We start from the raw sequence: 15,835 nt of genomic DNA, 5'->3' as shown, positions 1-15,835 counted from the left end.
ATCAACCCTAGTGATAAAAAATGGGGGACATTCGACCCAAGTTATAATCTTAAATCAAGTTACAAGTGGGCGTGCAATTCATTTGAACTGGGAGGCATGGCACGAAATGACAATGACTTAGTGCTATTGACAGCAAATGATGTTCTCACCTACCTTAAAAAAAACCAATGACACTAGAGACCTGTTAGTAGATTTAACTTAACAACAAACTATATTTGTTTAAGCCAAGTTATTTTTTCACAGTATTTTTCAAGAGTAGGACTGATATTAGCTGTTGGGATGGGTTGTTATTGCCAAAAAGGGGAGAAGGTGGAACGATTGAATCCAGAATTGCATGTGGCTGTGGCCCAGCCGCTTTGTGAAATGTTTTAAAGAGCGATTACGACTTACCCATTGTGCTGCAAACAATTTACACCTGTACAATTATCCTCAAGAATTGGTGTCTCTATCTAGTTGAAATTCAAAGTGTGTACTCACCTTTAAATGGGTTTGTTATAGGGATGAACTTGGCACTTTTGAATGGGTCTCTTTGGGGGGTTTGCTCTGTTTTGAATTCAGCCTCCAATGGAAATCTCCTGTACTGCAGGGTCATTTCCATAACCTCGCAGATTGCCCCTTAAGCACAAATACCACTGGTTGTACGTGGGCTCCCTCTGGTGAGAAGTGAAGAAAAATCTGGGTTAAATCTACAAACAGGCATATTGTTAAATTATCTTCAATTAATTTATTTTTAATGAATAAATATTGGTAAATTACAGTTGAAATCTGGACTTGAAATCCATTTGCAATGAATCCTTTAGATTTTTTGGTTTTTCTGTGTTGTTGTATTGTGCCAACTCTTTCACTGCATTAAACAGCCATTCAAAGAAACGTACATGTGATGCAAAGACGGGAAGTGTTCACAGTTAATGAATCATGACGAGGCTCATGCAGGAGCTTTACAGTGAAGAAATGATATCATGGGGCTTGGTCTATCCATCTCCAAATCTTACTCACTGAGTAAACAAATTCTCTATTTGCTCTCCTTGTTCAGCTTGGATTAGTTCATAACGAAATACATTTTTCCATTGTCTGAAGAAGAAGAGTGCTCTTAATTAGTGCGCAAGCTGCATGTCAACATCTCCTTCCAGTCTGCCAAGTGAGATAGCACCGTTTAAATTCTGTGCTATTCTTTCTATGCGCTGTGGGCAAAACAGATTTAAGTCATTTCCCATTGGCTTGCCCAGGCAGTGTTTGCAATGGCACTGGCATAATACACGTCCACTCACACAAATAAGCATGTCACTCATGTAGATGTTTCACCCTTTTTCCTGTCAGAATAAAGTTGAATACATATTTTATTTATGTGTGAAGCTGCTACTTCATAGTAGCAACATGACTCTGCATTCTGGAAGGCCTTATTTGCGCCACTGTACGTTCTATCAATTACACACTGACATTAAAAAAAGAGGCCTGCCGATTGTTTCGTTCTTTCGACTGCGAGCAGTCTGGGATCGATTTCTACTGGATGGCAACGTGATTGTGAGAGTGAGAGTGAGTGGTCTTCTATCTCTCTGTGTGCCTTACAACTGACTGCCAACCTGTCTAGGGTGTAGTCTGGCTTTTGCCTGAAAGCAGCTAGGTTAGGATCCAGCAACCCTTTCGAGGATCGGTGTTATCGAAGATGAATGAATGAACAAAGATAAGTACGACGATTGAATTAATAAATGACTTAGCACCAAACACACCCCAAAGCAAATGAGTAAATAAATGCTCTACCATTTGGGCTATCTACACTTTCAGCTAAGGGTGTTCACCCAGGACCCTCCTCCACATCCTCCATTAGTTTACATCTGAAGGAAGTAGGTCAGCGAGGATCCGAGTGGCGCAAGGTTGTGTCTATCTGGTGCTGACAGTTCACACAGGCCGTTTTTCCCCTCACCGCCTTCAAGCATATCAACACAGTGCTTCCCTTCTCAGAGGCTTCTATCTCCTGTATGGGCTCAGATCTAAAAATGCCCTGGAACAATATTTTAACCACTCCTTGTTTTTAGAACGTGACATGGGTTTAGTACTGATTGACATCTTGGAGTTGGCTTGTTTATTGAAAAGTCAGTCCTTCCTGCTATTTTCACTGAACGATGGGAAATTTGGTAGGCCTTTCTATCATTTAATGACAAGGAATTCAGCCACTTGGCTTGAAATGATCATGTTTGAGTTGATTAAACTACTACCCTGCTTAACGTAAAATTTATTGCCTGAGATACTCTTTCTGATTTAGGACTATTTTGATGTATGGGATCCAAGTGTGACATTGTTTTTGCTCTATCAGGTCCACTTTTTTTAACCACGGCCACATGTTCAGTTCTTAAAGTCCTCATCTGGAACTAAATACAAAGTTGTAGAGTGCGGGAATTTTTTTAGCACAAAACGCCAAAACTAACAAAGTTTCACCATAATCTATCACCTAAAGTTCAACAGACATCCAAAGATTACCAGTAAATATGCTTATTACTACCTAAAAATAAAGCCAGAATAAAACGGTTTCTTTCTAGACAAGACATGGAAAAACTGTGTATTCATTAGCAGATTGGATGATTGAAATAGCATATTTTATCTGTTTTTCTTGAGTAATTGTTCTTATTTTACTGTGTCCTATTTATTTTAATGTAATGGAAAGTACACTTAATTATCTTGTTTTTAATGGGTTATTCCAAACAAGGTATATATATATATATATATATATATATATATATATATATATATATATATATATATATATATATATATATATATATATATATATATATATTTACCTTGCTTTGCCTGAGTTTATCTATGATGTGCTCAATCTCACCCATATACCAATTAGATTATAATACATGATGTTTCCTGATAAAAAAAAACATATAATTTCCATTCACATTTGGCCTTGAAGTAAATAAAAAAAGCTAGATATTATTCAGATATTATTCATCGCCAATCAAACTGTTTATGTTTGAGTCAATATTTGGCAGTAATGAGTACCTCAAGTTTTTTTGAATGTTGTGACATGTTGGAAGAAAGGGGAAAATGTTCAATTGAAATACGCCCTTATCTCATTTCAGGCTGACGTGTGCTTGTGCGCACATGACAAAGTGAAATGAGCGCCGTTGTTTCCGCAGCCTGCCATATTAATGACACAAAACAGTTACGTGTTCGCTCAAACAAATCACTGACTCACTTGGCTGCCGCTGCCTGTTTATTGTGGGCCGCAGAGGTCAAAACAGTAAGTAAGCATCCGCTCGCTACGCCACCCTGTGTCGTCACCCCCACCGACCTGCTCGCCTAGAGAGCGTCATTAGCCTAATGAATGGAGGCTTTCCTTCTTCCTGTCACATCATGGCAGTTTAGCGGGGATATCGGCACGCTCATTAGAAAAGCGCCGTGTGCGAGATCTTCCATCTGGACTGTTTCATGCTAAAATACAATGTCAGGACCACAGGGGTTTACATTTCACTAGAGGGTCCTGAGGACAGAATGTCTACTGGTAATAAGGCTTCATTTGAACAGAAAGTTTTATCTTGTCTGTACCGGAGTACAAAAACTGCAATTTCCAGATAATACTTCTATTCATAGGTTGGTTGGGACTGCAACTTCTACTCGGATGTTTTTTGGCAGATTGATATGAATGAAATGGACACTATGTCTAGTTGTGCCATTTCTACATTTGGTAGAGAGTTGGGATATTGAAGATGAAGACTCTAATAGATTTGGTTGTTGTTTAGTAAGATGGAGTGCGATTGAGACTAGTAAATAAGTTGGATGATGTCATTAAGGCTAATAAATGTTAAGATGCAACTTCAAACAGATGTCTATTTAGCCTATTGTTCTACATTATTTTTTACTACAATGCATGTCCTTTCTTGCTCTCAGATACAATACAAATCCTCCACAGAATCATATATTTTTCTCCTCTTCAAGTTGTATTGTTTTTGGCTGGTGCGCCATATATTCGGATGCGAGTTACAGTCCACTGGACATTAAGAAGGGGGAATAAGATGGATAGCTACAGCTTGGAAGCATGTGAAACAGTGCACGTTAACAACAATAAAACAAGAAATCCCTCATGTATTTATTACACTTGTAATACAGTCACTATTTGTGACCACAAAAACGGTTTGTCAGGAACGCTTTGCCTTGCGCAATCCTAAGAACTAAACGCTTCAAGTTTAATCGAATATACAGTATTCATTGTATTTTTCAGTTTTCCTTTACAAATTTTGAATTTTCCATGCGGTAGGTGTTGTCAGTTTTGTCTGAATTCCTCCTCCTGGAAGACTCTCCAGTAAAAAGTTAAGCCATTTTTCTTACTTTTACTGCAACTGTACTTTTATGGGAGGATGTTTTGACACAAGCATCGCTGCTTAAAGTGTATAATTACTTCTCGACCTCTGCGTCTTGTTATTTGGAAAAACCTTGAAAATGAACGGCAAGGAGAATTCATTACAATGGAATGAGCGCCTCGTTTCAGGAGAGGAGGGTATTCCCAGTGCGTGATAAAATTATATGCGTCCATCCAGCTTTCAATCATTTCGATATTGAATTCCGCCTACTTTTTTTTTCTGTCAGGAGAGACCCCGCTTATGACTGATTAACATAAATAAATGTAAGGTAAATGTTGACATTAGGAGCCTTGTCAGCAGTGGTAGGCCCTGGAATTTCCATCCGCAGTCATGCACGTGTCGTGTCATTTTTAGGGGATTTTATTCCCTTGTACGACGAGCGACATGAAGTTACCACGCAGGCTAGAGGAGAGCAACAAATCGGGGTAGGGGGGATTTTCATGTCTGTTGGCAAGCGTGTGGTGTGCATTAAACTGTCGCCACGTTGATTAAGAAGGGTTTTTGCGGGGTTTTGTGGCACAGAGAATTGGAATTGCCTGCCAACATTATCAGGGGGAAATAGACGTCACACTATAACATTGCCCTTGTTTCAAGGATTCGTTTGAAAGAGGCATTGGTTAATTCTAATTTGTGAATGAAAAAAAAGGTATGTGATTGGAACAGGATGGCAGAACATAACAATGGATGTTTTTAATATGTCAAGAGACACACAAAATTGACTTTAATCTGCTTTTTGGGGGATTGGCATGATGGGCGACTGTATTTATAAATAGAGTAATGAGGTTTTTTCAATAGCCATGTAGTAATTACTCATTTAAGTATCAGTCAGATCATATTTTAGTCCGCAAAGGAGTTAACTCCACATTTTAGAGCAGTTTCCCAGATGTCTTCACAACATGTCTGTGACATGCTTTTATCTAAACAGCCCAAGGATAAAGAATTGTAGTACAATTTACACCCTGTATTTATGGGTCTGTTTCAGTGTCAGCCTCATTCAAAAATTTATTGTTGCCCTCCTTCTAAAGGACACAAAGACTCGAGGCGACAGCCAAAAGAAATTAAAAGTCTGCATTGTAGTTTTACTTGGGGATTAATGCGTCTAACATGTCTGAAAATAATACACTTTTGCCAGGTATACATCTTTAACAAACCAGCCAGTCAAATGTATCAATGCATTTCTTACCAAACACTAATGTACAGCTAATTAATTCACATTTCTATACTACAAGAGATTCAAAAGTCAACTTTCTGTCATATGCCCATTTGAAAGAGGTTAAAATTTACAGCACTATTTTTACTTTAACTGCTGCAAAATTTCCTGTAAATCCCATGTAACATCGGCCTATCTGCAACCTGTCTTTAAAGCTTAATTACAGTTATTCACTAAGCATGAAATAAACAATTAACATAATTTCAAGGTATGACCAAAATCTAACACCAAAGTTTGGACATTTGGCGTCACGTTGATTGGTTGCCAAGGCAGCGCGTGTTTTTCGTGTTAATCACTGTCAACTATGGGTTTACTGCTTCCTCAAAAATCAGAGGTTCCGTTCCGAAAGTGCAATTTTACCCCTGTTACCGCCTCCATTACGAGACCCTTTAATTGTGTCACTTGGGAGGAAATATCAGTCCAATTATGAAAATAAGGAAGGTTTTTCCATGTCTTCACGAGGGAAGCCTCCAACCTGGGTGCGGATGATAGATGAGTGCAAGCTGGAACATTACATCTAATATGCGGTTCCTTAGGCCTTAGTTGTTTTGAGCAAAGGATAGGATCCTTCATTATTCTCCTCGAAATGAAAATGGCCTTGGTTGCTGAGATTATAAAGCAATCCTGAACCTTAAACTTTAGCCTCTTTTCTTTGGTGCCTGTTTGCACCACCAGGATAATTCATTTAAATGTTATCTATTGAGCAAGTATTTAATCAAACTAATACAATTTTGTTGAATGTGAAAATCTTATGAGGATTCAAACTAATAAACAATAAGGGGCAGGGCATTCATTTGGTAGCTGTGCCTATTATACCAATATTATTTTCCACTTCTAGAAACTATCAGTACGTTGAAAAAAAAACATTACAGAGTACTTTGTCCATCCTGGATTACAACGGTCTACACAAGACATGCTAGCTTTCTGTACGCAGATATGATTGATGGGTTATAACGTCCAACTTCCCAGAGCACTTAGGAATTAAATGCAAGATGAAGCTAAGGGGGTCCGGGCAGTGTGAAGGTATTCTACAGGCCTGGACAACGGCAAGCAAGGAATGGCTTATGTTGGCCCATCTCATTGCCAAAAGGCAGTCAGATATCATTGACTTGTTCTCTCGTAATTAGAACATGGTGCAAATGGAGTGTAACCTCCCCACGTGTAACACGGCTTCCCTCTCTCTGCTGCCTGGATCTAAATTCCCCTCCACTCATGTTCAACTTGGAGCTCTTCATGGTCTCGTCTCCACTGCCCATGGCTGGAGTTAGAAATGGGAGGATATATCTGTTAAGAATGAGGGACCACATCGTTCAAACTTTGTTTGCCAGGGTAAATGGCTAACTTACATTTTATCATCCTGTTCAGAGTTTCAGCATCACCTGAGTCTGATGGAAGTATTTTTAAACAGTCATCCAATTTATCCCAACCATAAAGTCTATATACACACTGGCTAACAATAAAAGTAACACTTATTCCTAACCCAAACACTGAAAATAAACCAAAACGTAACTATAAACCCTTAAATCCAACCATAACATAATGATTATAATTAACAATATTTATGATTTATTCTAATCTAATATGCATCTTTAAAGTCTAACCAAAAGTATTAACCTGAATAAATTCATTATACTTTCAGCCCATTAGTTGCGTGGATAGCGCATGGGCCTCACAGTTCTGGGGTCAAGGTTTTGATCCCAGGTGTCCTCACTGTGTGGAGGTTCAGCTCTGACTGAACTTCATCATTGAAAATATTATAATGTGTGACTATGGAAAACAAAGCTATTTAATTTATACGGGAAACAAGTCATATGTGGCTGCCAAAGACAACAAAAAGTCATCATGGAGTGTGAGAGTCCAGACATGTGAAGGTCTATCTTTTTCCAAGGTCTTCTAAGCGCCTGCATGTAAACTTAAGGTCATTCCTCTGCTTTGTGACCAATTAACCATGTATGCAGCTCTGTAGACTGTCAGCCAGAGACACTGGAAACATGAATGTAGCGTCTTTTAACGGGAATGAGTTGGTTGTCACACTAAATGAGAAGCCAAGATTCAAGGGTGCATTGCAAATAATCGTTTACGCATCTCAAAGGAAATTACCCGCCACTTATTATCTCATGGATTTACTATTAAGGGCTTGGAGTCATGGTGTCATCAACATCCGGGTGTAAATTTGTCCAAATCATGTCATGACTTCTTTTGTATATGTATTTCATAACCCCACAAGTCCCTGCAGAGCATCTAATTACAGTAGAGGGGGTGATTGTTTTCTTGTGATGGAAAGATGAAGCTAAATGTTAAAACTAAAAGAAAATTTGCAGTGTAAGGTAATATTAATGAGCGTACAGTCTACGTTAGCCCTGACGTCAATTGAGTGCGGCAATCGAAGTGACCCGTTTGTATTTTGTAATGCTTGATGAAGTCTGCTCATAAGCTAAATATCAACTTAAGTGTTCAAGGGGTCAACATGTCAAATCAGTTGATTACAAAAGACAGAAACATCTGTACTCTATAAAGTTAGGAGAGTCCCCCCAGAGACATGCTTTCTCATTTTCACAGGATAACAAATTAGCTCCATAACTCTATAGCCAAGAGGCGGTTAATCAAAATTTAAAGCCATGAAGTACACAGTGAACACAATCTTTTGTGTGACGCTGCTTGACTTGAATTTGTAATGTTTCCCCATGGTTATAAATGCAAAGACAAATAACCAAGTCAAGGTTAAAGCTGCCGCTATCATAAATCCTTTGTTAAGTCATTGGCAGCCAATGATGCAGAAAGAATCCAATGATCACTGCCAACGCTCGTCAATGGCACTGAAACATAATACGTATTTCACTGCCAGTTCTCCGCATCCAAATCCACTGAATGTCTCTAACACAATCAAGAATACTGGAATATGATCCCTTGGACACTGTGCTTCCTACATGGGTCATTACCTAATGAGTATCACATACATATGTACTGAGCCACTAAACATTTTTCTGTTTCAGCCTGTGTTTTAAAAATTACCTTTCTTTCGATTCCATACCAATCTATGGAGGAACCACACAATTGAAAGCCACCAAAAGAACCAAAAGTATGTTTTACACTTAACTTAACATTTTCTTTCGAGGGACTGGAACACTTTCAAATAAAAAGTGCCAGATGCTGTTTTTCTACATCTATTTTTTAAAGATGAACATGTAATGTAGTGCTCACATTATCCATGCAGGCAAAAAATCACAAGCAAAGCAAAGCTGATGTTGGCTGGTGTAGAGCTGCACATAGTGTAAATCTACTTGTGTGGCCCACATCCATCACATGAACGCAGGAGGACATCATTAAAATAACAAGTTACCGCGCTCTGTTCCCCCACTGTGTCTGACGGTAGCATGCTGGGAGCGAACATTTCCTCATTTTAACTCATCCATGCCAGTCAAATGTAACTGTAGGCCAGGACTGACTATTGGGAGATTCAGGACGTTTACTGATGGCCTGCGGTCTAAAGTGGTCTGTCCCACCCTTCAAATAAAAAAAATACTTAAAATAAAACAACGTCACTTGTGAAAGTTTAAAGGATAGGTTTAAAATGCGAATCAACCACTCGTGTTAGTCAAACCGAGCCACTAAACCATCCTCTTCTTTGATTGCCCTTAATATTTTCTAATTTACCTTGTGGACTTCCTGTGTGGCTCCAGTTTTTTTCACCTAGGTCTACAATGTTTTGTGTGTCTTATGTCTGTCTTACTACAGCAACCAAGAAATTTCCCGAATACGGGATGAAATAAAGTTCTAACCTAACCTAAAAGATTAAATCATTACTTTAAAAGTGATGTAAAGACCACAGTATACAAATACCCTTGTCACATATGAAGCATGACCCACGGGGTCCGGTATTTTTTGTGCAAAGAGCTACTTTTCAAGTATGCAACCTCCCGCGATCTACCTGAGCAGTGTCATTATCGTAAACCCCCACAGATCGTTTTCAGCCTGCAATAACTACCCCGAGACCATGTTTTGTTGCCGTCATTAGAGATCCCATCACAAAACCGCCCTCCCTCAAACACACACAACCAACAGTATGAACATGCTAAATAAGTTGACTGTACTTTGTTTTAGTGTCATCTGGTTCCAAAAAAAGGAATTGAGTGACTAATGGGCCATACAGTAAAGGGGGACCTCATGGCAAGCCGCTGTTTGCAGATGTGAGCAGTGCCTAATGACCGAAGCCTGTAATTTGGCGCTCAAAGCTTGCCACTAATGACAGAACTGTGCAATCACTTTGAGATCTGCCCCTCTTCCACCAAAAACCACAGAGGACGTATATGACGCACAAAGCTATGTACATACTATGTACATGCTTGGCTCAGCCATCCAATCACCTCTTTCATCCAAAATGCAGTAAAGCTGTTATGCTGCACCACTGTTTGTTAGAAAAAATATATATACAATCAAATGGCCTTAAATTGTCTCAAAAGTGTTACATTTACTGATCCTAAAAAGGTTTGGGATTTAACCTGGTGGATCATACATTATTTGAAAACACACTACAATGCATGAAATTGGGCCTGACAGATATTATAGGAGTGGAGTTGGGGTGGGGGGTGGATTTCAGTCTGGAATTGGCAATAAATTATGTAAAATGGCTTTGAAAACGCTTCACTAGATGAAACCAGTAAGAATCATGTGTAATCCACAGTGCAGTAGACTGAAAAATGGCCATGAATAAGAATATATGAATGAATCGATACAGTAATAAACTGACATTTTTCTTCATTGTAATTGATGACAATGCGTGGAGAATAATACAATTCAAAGAACAGTTAACAGACAGTGTAAAGCGCTTCAAACACCACCATAGCTCAAAACCTTAAGATAAATCCACACATTACAAAGACATACAAGCTAATAAACTATGCGTGCGTCAACTAAAGCCATAACAGAAATAACTAAGTGCTTGCAAAGTTTGTTATTTGTCAGGGAGTTGTGCAGCTGCATGACTGGGAGTAAAAACAAGGCTGTGGACGCTCAGTGGGAATAATGAGGAGGCTGCAAGATGAAAGAAGTCTCAAGGCCTCTCTAAGATAAGAAATATATTACCTTTCCCCCCCAGTGTCTTTCAGTTGAAAGAAACCAATGTGTATATAATATCACTCAACTTATGGTATACTGTCAATGTGTTTGTGTGTGCGTGTATGCACATATATATACATATAAAGTATAGAGTATTTAAAATATATATATACATTCATATAGAAATACTAGAAATTGAATATTGATGGAAATGCATGCAGCAAAAGCAAAATACTACTTTTCTGGATGAATCCTTCTTTATGGACTTGAGTATTTTCTGCACACTTTCCCTCAGGTTTGTGTGAAAAGCCATGCGTTTCTGATCTCGTCTGTCCAATATTTACATCTGTATTTTTCAAATTGCCCAGAAGAGGATGTGCCAAAATGAAATTATGAAATTTAAAAGTTTCAAATCCAGTTAATGATCTCAGAAGTTGGCGTAATTCAAATCAACAATAGTCTGGAGTATGTGTGGCTCCATAATAATCCTAATTAGTCATACACTTCTGTGGCTAAAGGGCAAAAGAAACAAGTTACTGTTGCTAAGTCAGTCAAGCACACATATTGAATCCACTACAAACACTGCAACCAGGACCGCGTTGCTTAGCACCGACGATATTACTAGGCCTTACTTTAGGATTTTAGCATAATACTTATAATACAGTGCAATATCACCTACCTTGGATTGATTTTCATTTTTGAACGAATCAAATCACAATCTGAAATTATCGAGAGCTAAGATAGAACAGTAAAACTACATTGGATAGTGCTCAAACTGTGTGACTCAATCTTGCTTTAAAAGGGTATAGACATAACAAAGACTTTTTTGCACTTACCCAAAGTTCAGCGGAGTTCAATGGAATTTTCAACAAGTGGGAATGTGAATGGGCTGATCGGCAACCTAATGAGAAAAGCATTAAAATGAACTTTCATGAGTTCAAAAGCAGAATCGATTGAACAAAAAATGTTGGGTTTTTAAACAGCATGACATCATGCATTGTGGAGCAGCCATGAATGTATTGCCGCAAGTGGTGGAACCACCATGAAGTCTTTAGGGCCAGTTGTGTGAGAGCAAGTACATTGTTCAAAGGCTTCACGATGAATGACAAATTATATGGGCCTCGCTTTGAAATCAAATATCGGAAAACTCCTAACCGCCGCGTCGCCGTATTGTTCCAGAAAATCTTCCACATCACATGCCGTCTGGAATTGTTTTTCACACAAAAAGCCAGGCTGCCGCTTCCAAATATTTCGACGCTCTGGACTCTCAAAACATTGGTCGACCACAGGTGCAAGTTTCCCATACCAATTAGTCGAGAGCCCCACCCACAAATTTGCTGTCCAAATAAACCGGGGAAACGGGTAAAGAATGCACATTAAAATGGAAGCCATCGCCTTTGATATTCAATGCTTTAATTGGAACCAGGCATGGCTTCCGATAGAAAAATGAAGATTCCGGATTGAGGGACACTGTGCTTCCTGTTTGCGGGGATCCCTAGTTGTTTGCCGGCCTTCGTGGTCACATGGTCAAAGGTTCAACGCAGACCTCAAGCAACCAAGCCAGTTTTAGTCAAGCTGGGTAAACATCTGGTCATCTATGTTGATTCATACCTACGTTCCTTTGTGTACGTGCGTGTACTTCATTCCATCATCTCTGGTTACAGAGTTTCTGGCGGCTTCCCCCGTAGTTGCAAAGCATGTGGGATTGCGGAAGGGTTTTCCATAAAATAGGTGTTGTCCAGTAAAACAAAACCTTGAAATTATGGAAAGAGATTCTTAGACACGAAATGGTGAAAAAAAGCACTTTTAATCTATTGAGCAGTGCTTACTACTATTTTTTTCCGAAATCGTTAAAAGTGGAAGTTCGTCTCCACTAGCTAAAATAACTAATGTTTTGGTAAATGTTTAGAGTTGTGTGCATCGATGATGTAAGTATTTTTTTCTGTCCTTTTACTTTTAGCGATGGTGTTAAAGTTATTTCAACAACAAGCTAATTTTTTAAAATAATCGATATAATTTCAGCACAGCTTCTTTGACGATGTCAATGTTCAAATTATCCTTCGGAAAAGTTGACATCAATGTCTTAATCATAATTATGACACATTATCACCTGAAATACATATACATATCAGTATTTCATCATGAAAGTTGCTTGTTATGCCGTAAGAAGTGATCCACCAAAGTATATTTTTGTCATTTTTTTATACAGGTGGTAAGACTGAAACCAGCTATTATTTCGCACAGGAAAAATAATGGTAGGTTAATTATGCATATGGTAAAAGTGTGAAACTGCCATAATGCTGGTATAATGTAATGAATGTATTTACATGACAGAAAGTGAAGATTGCTAAAGAAAACAACAAGTTGGAAACAAACTTTTTCCCTGGTGAATGAAAATAGTCTTCATTACCAGCAATTATAATCAGCAAGGTGCTTTTGTTAAACAGAATATAATATTCTGTTTATCTTTAAGAAATACCAAAATGTTCTAAAATGGGCTGCCTTGTGGGAAGCTTTACTTCGGAAAAAAAAAAGCAAAAGGAGTTGAAGGAAATACAGTTGGAAGACAATTGACGTTTTTTTGTTAGGATATTCCTAGCCCTGGTTAGAACTGACCCAGAACATATGATGTGTGTACGGAAATTGAACAGTATGTAAAAGTTAATTAGGTGCGACCCCACTGCAGTGTATGTTTTATGTGGTCCATTCCGGAAACACTATTCTTCTGTTATCTATTTTCTAATGACTCCAAAGCGGATCAGTGGCCTGCTTATTTATCTTGCACACTAACTGAGAAAGACTTTTTATCTAGTGAGGTGGGAGGATTGAGGAAGCACATCTTTAATTTGAATCAAGCCGAACGCTGGAGCAATAACCCCAATATGATTGCCTTTGTCCCATTCTCAAGAGTTCACACAGTCCAAAGTCTTCAGAATCGTAAATTCCAATATGTTTTGACATTTAATTCTCAAATTTGTACCGTTAGTAGCCGGCCAGGGATTACTACAATGTTGCACTGGTTGGAAGGCACATTATATTGTGGGAGTTATGCAGTTTCAATTACTGATGGGGTGGCGGTAGACTCACCTGACTCTAGTGTAGGCAGCGTGGGTTGACTACCCACTCCGTGATGATGACATAAATGTGAACAGGAATCGTCCGTCTCTATAATGTGGCTTTTATGTCAAGTCAGCTGAGTTAGACTCCAGATCAGATGCGACCCTGAATAGGATAGGCGGTATAGAAAATGGATATATGGATGAAGTTAAGTGTTTCCATTTGTGATGGCAGCCACTAAAAACAGACATTTCTGGGGGGCCCCGCCAATAAAAGAACTAACGCAGTCGCTGCAAAGGCTGACTGTTGGACTCACCACATAAAATAGGGAGATTTTAATGAACGTATTAAGACTATAATTCCAATGTACTTTTATGTAAATGTTGCCTTCGCTCACGTATGACTTGCCCTGAGCCAGTCTTAAATCATACATTGACGTGGCTAAAACTTATAAAACTTAGTATATTCTTGAAACTCAACCTTTGAAAATCTGCAATTTCAATATAGTGTGACTTTTGCAATAAAGGGAAACAAGGTGCAGGTATGTTTAAATAAAACACAATTTTGCACATTTCAATGTGAATGGGTTCATTGTATAAACATCTGAATGTCATGGGAGTCTGTAAAAAGAGCATCCCTGCAGCTCCACTAAAATTAGGAGCAGAGCAATATTGTATTACTGTCTGTCAATATTTTACAGTCACGTCGCTACATGTTGGAATGTTACACCAGTAGATTTTTGTCTCATGTTGGACACAATGCCAGGTGAAGTGTTCATGAGTAGGACACAGTAAGTTTGCCAGAAATTCCTGTAATTTGCTCATTTCTGGAAAATGACAACTCATTGAGATCTGAATGAGTGGAAAGTGAATAACGTTCCCAAGAACGATTCTCTCCCGAGTGTTGGTTTTCAAAGTCACATGGTTCCACATTGTGGAGCGCCAGGCTGCCCACATGAGTGCCTTTGCAGTCTACAATCGCTGTCTCCTTTGTTGACTGAGTAGCCACCGAGGCTGTCACGCACAGCCCACAAACAAGGCGTCAAGGTCGACTCGATCCCCTGAGAATCCAAACCATCCGTCAAGGGAAAGCCCGCTCTCGTGTGTCTGCGGTGAGGACGAGGCCTCCGCCGCCGCCACTGCTTCCTCGTGTTGCAAGGCTGCTCGCGAACCATGCCAGGGTGTGAGTAGATGAATGTTTGTGTGGAGTTCACACGAGAATGTGGTATGCTCCTTTGCCACGCACCACTTCACAATGTCAAAACTGAGTATCTACCTTGACTGACTGACTTGGTGACTGGAAGCAGCCTTCTATGATGTATAGTTGGGGTTTCTGGAAAAGTAATTGCATCCGCTTGCAGTTTGCCAGTGTTTTCATGGCTGAGCATTTTTTCTACCCTGCACTCAAAATACTAGAAGCTCTTTATAAAAAAAAAAAAAAAACTAGTATTTAGTCTACCACCAATTGTGCAAGTTGTCCTACTTGAAAAGATTACAGACGCCTGTAAATGTCAACATGGGTAAACCTCAACCATGAGAAACAGAATGTGGAAAACAAACAGATCACATTGTTTGATTTTTAAAGAATTTATTAGCAAATCATGGTGGAAAATAAGTATTTGGTCAATGCCAAAAGTTCCTCTCAATACTTTGTTATGTACCCTTTGTTGGCAATAACGGAGGCCAAACGTTTTCTGTGACTCTTAACAAGCTTTTCACACACTGTTGCTGGTATTTTTGCCCATTCCTCCATGCATGTCTCTTCTAGAGCAGTGATGTTTTGGGGCTGTCGTTGGGCAACACTGACTTTCAACTCCCTCCACAGATTTTCTATTGGATTGCTTTTCTATTCTTTCTCCTCCAAATACGAGAACCTGTGTTTCTACCAAAAAGCTCTATTTTGGTTACATATCACCGTAACACATTCTAGCAGCCTTCTTCCGGATCATCCAAATGCTTTCTAGCGAACCACAGACGGGGCCTGGATGTGTACTGGCTTCAGCAGGGATGACACGTCTAGCAGTGTAGGATTTGAGTTACTAGCGGCGCATTGTGTTACTGATAGTACACTTTGTTACTGCGGTCCCAGCTTTCTGTAGGTCATAGACTAGGTTCCTCCGCGTGGTTTTGGGATTTTTGCTCACCGTTCT

The 15,835-nt window shown here is 39.2% G+C and overlaps 1 long non-coding RNA gene across 1 annotated transcript; it reads right to left on the bottom strand.

Moving 5' to 3' along the window:
- Positions 1-487: 487 nt before the first annotated feature.
- On the bottom strand, positions 488-13,833 carry LOC144201197 (uncharacterized). Its single transcript, XR_013327290.1, has 3 exons — positions 13,717-13,833; positions 11,466-11,530; positions 488-653 (listed from the first exon to the last, which is right to left on the bottom strand). It is a non-coding gene; the product is annotated as an uncharacterized LOC144201197 (long non-coding RNA).
- Positions 13,834-15,835: the final 2,002 nt, after the last annotated feature.

The sequence above is a fragment of the Stigmatopora nigra genome, chromosome 9 (genome assembly GCF_051989575.1).
Source record: "Stigmatopora nigra isolate UIUO_SnigA chromosome 9, RoL_Snig_1.1, whole genome shotgun sequence".
Classification (NCBI taxonomy): domain Eukaryota; kingdom Metazoa; phylum Chordata; class Actinopteri; order Syngnathiformes; family Syngnathidae; genus Stigmatopora; species Stigmatopora nigra.
Note: the sequence above shows the minus strand (reverse complement) of the source record. Positions and strands in the feature narration are given on the sequence as shown.